Source organism: Octodon degus, unplaced genomic scaffold (assembly GCF_000260255.1).
Source record: "Octodon degus isolate 3935 unplaced genomic scaffold, OctDeg1.0 scaffold00077, whole genome shotgun sequence".
Lineage (NCBI taxonomy): Eukaryota > Metazoa > Chordata > Mammalia > Rodentia > Octodontidae > Octodon > Octodon degus.
Window position 1 is genome coordinate 5,025,610 of NW_004524653.1, and position 6,155 is coordinate 5,031,764.

Here is a 6,155-nt window from a genome sequence, read left to right on the forward strand (position 1 = left end):
CCTTCTTCTCTCCGAGTGGGGCTCAGTTAGCCTCCGAATGATGCACAGTGGGCACCAACCTATCAGAGATGGTGCTATCTCTTCCAATGTTAAGAGTAGGACATCCCGACCTTTCATACACATTAGTGTCAACCAGGGGATTATTTTCAAAAACAAGCTGGGTCACCACTACCCAGAAATCCTGATCCCAAATTTTCCCAAACAATGAGCTGAATGCTGCTGTGCATCTGTGGGTTTTTTTTGGAAGTTCTAGAGGTGGCTGAGGTCATCCTAGCCTCGAACCTGTAGTGTAGAAAGATCATCACCTCACAAGATGGGAAATTCCAACCCTTAGGTTGGCTGTTCTCTCCACTCTGATTGTTGGCCACATACAGCAAAGCTGGTTTTTGCCCACTTTAAATAATTAATTCAATCTGTTAGTCAGTCATCAAACCAGGCTCACTGAAGACCTGTCATGCCCTGGACCTTGAGCTTGGGGCTAAGGAGATATAAAAGAAGGAGCTAAACTCCTCTTCCAACAGCACAGTTCCTCCCCTCAACTTCCACCCTTTGGTAACCTTTACTTTTCCTCAGATCCCTTTTCACCCCCTGGCATCTGAGATGCACACTGGCTCTGCCCAGGAGAGCAGGCACTGGATGTTCCTTGCACACTGCTGTCCCCAGAGCCTGGAGCAGTGCTCAGCAGCAGGTGGCATGTGCAGGAAAGGTCTGTGTTACTAGGGCCAGGTAGTGCCATATCTGTGGAGGGTCAGGCTGACAGCCGACCTGAGGTACAGAGGAGGTCACCAGCCTCCCTGGTGTGACAGCGTGATTTCCAGCCCTGTCCCTTCATGCTTTTTGGTCTGAAATCATTGCCTTAAGTCTCAGTTGCTTTATTTATAAAATGTATGAAATATACTGGAATAATATTCAATGTGCAGAAAAATGCTTGGGAGGTAGTAGTTCTGCTGTACTGACTTTCTTGTTACCTAGAATGAAATAAACAGAAAACTATTCTAGAAAATTCCAGAACATGGCTGAAGAGATAAATTGAGTAGCCTACAATGTGCCTACAAAGCTCATAATTACAAAGCCTTGTAATGTGCGTCTAGTTGTTCCCTGGGCTGATATCGTAGCACTTTGGCCATATACGGACCTTGCCCTTAGTGCTTGGGACATGAAGGTGACAGGAAAGACACGGCCCTGTCCTCACCGAATTTACTATCTATGTGGGATGGATGACGGATGGGAATCAACAAAGCCAGAAACGTAAGTTTCTACCCCAAAGAGAACCAGGCAGGGCAGGGTGATACTTGCAGGCCTTTGTGGGGTTAGGGCGGGGTGTGTGAATTTAATGTGTGGTCCAAAGGGTGCAGAAGGCTGCACTGAGCAAGAGGCCCTGGTCCAAGACCAGAACCAAGTAGAAGCACCGAGAGGCCTAGGAGGCAGCCAGGATGGACAGAAAGAAACCAGGGCCTGGCACCCAGGATATGCGACTTTCCTGTCCCGAAGGAGGGCGGAGCCAGGCTCTCAGGGCTTCTCAGATCCTGTTGTGTGTTCAAATCACCAGGGCGGTGCTCGCTTCGGCAGCACATGTACCAAAATTAGAACGATACAGAGAAGATTAGCATGGCCCCTGTGCAAGGATGGCATGCAAATTCGTGAAGCGCTCCATATTTAAACAATAAAAAATCACCAGGGCATCTTGTGAAAATGCTGCTTTTTAAAAAATATAATCTAGGTATGTTTATTTCTTTGTTCATCATCCATTTGATACATCAATTAAAACAGTACGTTCCTTAGCCAATTTATAACTTTAATGAGAACACAGTATTCTTCCATTCTTCTGATGATCGTAGTTGATGATATTTTATCAAAAAATATGTCTTTCTAAGTGGAACAGTCATTTTCACCTGGAAAAGGTGATGGGTAACCCATTACTATCATAGACTACTGGACTATATTGGATTACTTTGCTGAATTCATGAATCTACCATATATGAATGGCAATGGAATACCCATCTCTGGCAAAAGTAAACAAAAAAGGGGGATATAAATGAAGGTCCATTTTGTGGGCTGTGAAAAAAATATAGGGGCCAGGGATAGATATACAGCTACTTTCCCTTAGTTCAATGAGAAGAAAGTTTTGAACTAATAGTGTTTAGACAAGATATCATGTCTTCATTTTGTACTATGAATAACTGTTATGAAGACAACAATATGCAATGTATTGATTATTTTAACAGTCCTACTAACCTGTTTTGAAACTGTCTCATTGCTAGTTCTTTCTCAATAAAATTAATATAAAAATGCAAAGAAAGGTAGAGATAATACAGAAAAACCCCCCAGAATTTTAATTAACCTAAAAAAATTGGAAAATGCTGCTTCTGATCCAAGTCTAGGTGGGCCAGAGACTGAACACCCTATATTCTGCTAGAGGACACAGGGGCTGCACCAGCAGGAGGAAGGTTTTAGGCCAAGTCTCTGTCCTAAGCGGGGGGCTCAGGCAGGAGAATTTTCATAACATTTCTCTGGACTTTCCGATTTCATCTTGCAGCCATTGTGGAGAAAATGCCTCTGTGTGGAGCTCTGGGAATCCTTTGGAAACTACTAAGATCCAACTGAAGTTCTGGCTCCTTCCTACCAACTTCATCTGACAATGGCCAGGTCAGTCCCAGGTGTAGGCATCAGTGCCAGGAACAGACTGGCCTTGACCCCCAGAAATCCCTTGCTTGAGAGCTGTACCTTCGAAACTCTCAGCAGCTGGTGGAGGACAGCCCCTGTGCCTGTGCATTCTTTTCTTTTCTGTTTTGCTTTTTAAATCAAGCTAGGCTTGCTACACACACACACACACACACACACACACACACACACACACAAATGGGGGGGAGAATCTTAGAAATGCAATAATAGCCACACGTGAGACAGAAATGAAGTCCTACAAACACTAATTCATCTCCAATGCAATCATTAAAGGATTACCGAATTAGTCTGCTTTTGTTGATGCTGCTAGTACCTGAGCGGAACCAGACTAGAAATTTCAGGACTGCTGGGTCACACGGTGGGATGGACTGCAGCCGGGGTTGTGACTCTCTGGCAAGGTGACCGGTAAGTAGCTAATGAGGAGCACAGTGCTGAACTCACGCACAGAAGGTGTACACTCAGGCCGGGGCAGTGAGGCTGGGGAGGTGAGAGTCCCTTCCAGTGATGTTTTGGATGACAAACTGAGATACGCATCTGCTGGCATGCAGCTTTTGCTGCATCTCTCGCAGGCCTGCCAATGTCTTGCTATGACAATCTGGGTGACAAAGATGCACCCAAGAAACGGTGTCCTTGTAAGCAATCCCAGTCGTTCTTGATGAATGTCCCCAAACAAAGGTTGCCCACTAACCCCCACGCTAGCAGCTCAATTTAATTACTCACCTCTGCAGAATTAAATCAAAGGTGGTTCCTATTATGCATAATTACCTTTCCAGCAGCTTGTATAACACAGTAAGTGCGGCGCTACTAACCAGGAGTGGTTCTCTCGAAAATTATAGATGCATTAGACTAAATCAACAGCAGTCAGGCATGCGGCCTCAGAGACACACAGAAGTCAGACCAGAGCACATGTGTGATGCATGTAGCCTGTCACACACATGGGAGTATATTTCCTTTACGGAGAAGAGTAGCCTTGGCCCACTACTGCGTGTCAAGAGTAAGATCCAAGAAGGGCCTCCACACCGCAAGTGCGCAGCCTGCTTAGCGGTGGTGGGCTTACCGCGGGAGAGCAGACAGGCCTCAGGTGGTGAGCCGGGGCTGCTCTGCACCAGTTCCAGAAGTCATCACCCAGCTCTCCCTGAGACCTCCTGCCCCCTGCAAGCGGGAAGTGTCGCCACCCTGGCTGCCTCTGACACAGTCATTTTTCTCCCGTTCAACCTCACTACATCTTTCATTCCTGCCACATGAAAACATTTTTTACATCCTTAGCATCTTCATCATTTCAGGCTTGTCAATTCCCATTTTCCCTAATTGATAAATAAATCAAAACCTGAAAGGAAGCGAAAGTTGGGAAGAGCCTTTGGCCCTTCCAAGAAGGGACTACAGTGAGTTGGACTTAGAATGTGGTTCTTCCAGTCCAGTGCCTTATTTGGAGATTTATATATATGCTATCCACTTTTACTTTATAAACTTGTTTTTTTATAATTTTATAAAAAAATTATAAACTTCATAAACAATTTTTTTAAAATTTGTGGATCCAGGATTTGAACTTGTGGCCTTTTGCACAGAACTGGATCACTAGTTCCCTGAATGTGCTATCCTCCTGCGTCAGCCTCCCAGGGGCTGGGATAACAGATGAGCACCGCTACACTGGCTTAAAAATTTGATTATTAAATTTGTGCCCCTGAACATAAGCAAAGACCTCAAAAGAATCCATTTCTTTCCCCAAGAGAAATGGTCTCTTTCCTGTGTCCCTCTAATGGTCCTACAAGTTGTGTTCACTCTCATGAAAAATCCACCACATTCAGATTTATGGAGTGAATATTATGGACTAAGCACATATTCAACACACTCTAGACACAATTGATATGAACCAAGTCATGACCTCCTTTTATATCAGATATATATATATATATATATATATATATATATATATATATATCAGTACTTAGTAGGTTAAACAACTTGTCTAAGGTCAGACAGGAAGTAAAATAGCAGCCTGGATTTCATTCCCAACCTCTTTGAGTTCAAAGGCCTCGACTGTAGCCCAAGAGAGCAGGGGCTATCACGTAAAAGCTCTGAACTTCGCCAGCCCAGTACTCACTACTCCTTATGCGGGAAACACCTCCTTGACTTCATTTTGGCGAATACACATCAGCCACCCCTGCCTCCTCCAGTTCTGGGTGCAAACAGGTCAAGGAAGGTTGACCAGAGGCTGCGACTGGGTTTGGGAAAACCACCCAAACCCCCCCAGGCCGGCATGCACATCTGTGGGGTCCTCGGAAGGAAGCCGCTGAGCCATGTGGATGATGGGCCGGGTGCCCACCATGACCACTGCACACAGAGATCCTGGCATGGGAGGAAGGAAAGTACAATAAAGAGGAGCAACTTTGAGCCAGTCCATCCCTTCACCCCTTTCTGTACTCGCTGAGGACGGCACTCACATAGTCACTCAAGGAATGGACAGTTCATCATAGGCCATGGCAGGATTCATGGAAATAAAACTTGGGCTTCCAAGACTGCTGAGAATATGCACCATGTGCCCCTGGAGCCAGACACATCTAGTCATAAATTTTGGTTGCACTCTGTATGTACCATGTGAGCAAGTTAGCCAATAGCTTGGTGCCTCAGTTTCCTGGGGAGTAGGATGACGGTGTGTCTCTCTCCTTAGCTGAAAAGAAGTCTCAGTCAGGACAAGTACACGTAGGATGTCTGGGGGTGCCTGACACAGACTGGACATTCAGGAAATGGTAACATAGCCTCTGTGATTATTTTAAAGAGCACAGCAGAGGGGAGGGGGTGCAGAGAAACCTGCTGGCTCTGTTAAGGTTGCAGCGAGCAGTGCCAAAGCCTGTGGGAGGTCAGCCAGGCCAGGTCTGAGGCTCTTCCCAGATCATTAGTCCTCTTAAGAGTTGACCAGGTGCTCCTGTGCAGGAAAGAGGAAGCTTGGGCTCAGGGGGATTAGTGAGAAGGGAAGCGAAGGATCCACAGCAAATGGAGATGGCGGTGGTTGGCTTGGATGAAATCTGGGTGGAAATTGATAATTAAACCCATAAATGAACAAATGGGCTTGAGTTCTATGGAGCCATGGATAGGATAACCTCATCACTTACCTATCTAGCCATTTATCTATCTACTCAGCAACCCACCTATCTATCTCTCATGTATACATCCATCTATCCATTCAACCCTCTACCCGCTCATCCATCCATCCATCCATCCATCCATCCATCCATCCATCTATCCATCTATCCATCCACACATCCATCCATCCATCCATCCATCCATCCATCCATCCATCCATCTATCCATCTATCCATCCACATATCCATCCATCCATTCACCCACACAGTCATCCATCCATCCATCCATCCATCCATCCATCCATCCATCCACCTACTAACCCATCCATCCATCCATCCAACCACCTACTAATCCATCCATCCATCCATCCATCCATCCATCCATCCATCCAT

General features: G+C 45.7%; 1 protein-coding gene, 1 long non-coding RNA gene and 1 other non-coding gene across 3 annotated transcripts in view; 2 read left to right on the forward strand and 1 right to left on the reverse strand.

Annotated features, from left to right (window-relative positions):
- Positions 1-4,055, forward strand: part of LOC111818030 — a 6,442-nt gene extending 2,387 nt beyond the window's left edge. The window contains exons 2-4 of the long non-coding RNA XR_002822106.1: positions 2,537-2,646; positions 2,719-2,720; positions 3,643-4,055. This is a non-coding gene — a long non-coding RNA (uncharacterized LOC111818030). The remainder of the gene's footprint in view (positions 1-2,536; positions 2,647-2,718; positions 2,721-3,642) is intronic.
- Tshz2 (teashirt zinc finger homeobox 2) overlaps positions 1-6,155 on the reverse strand; it is a 272,987-nt gene that overhangs the window by 246,434 nt on the left and 20,398 nt on the right. The window lies entirely within an intron of this gene.
- On the forward strand, positions 1,554-1,660 carry LOC111818038. The gene has a single exon (XR_002822112.1). It is a non-coding gene; the product is annotated as a U6 spliceosomal RNA (small nuclear RNA).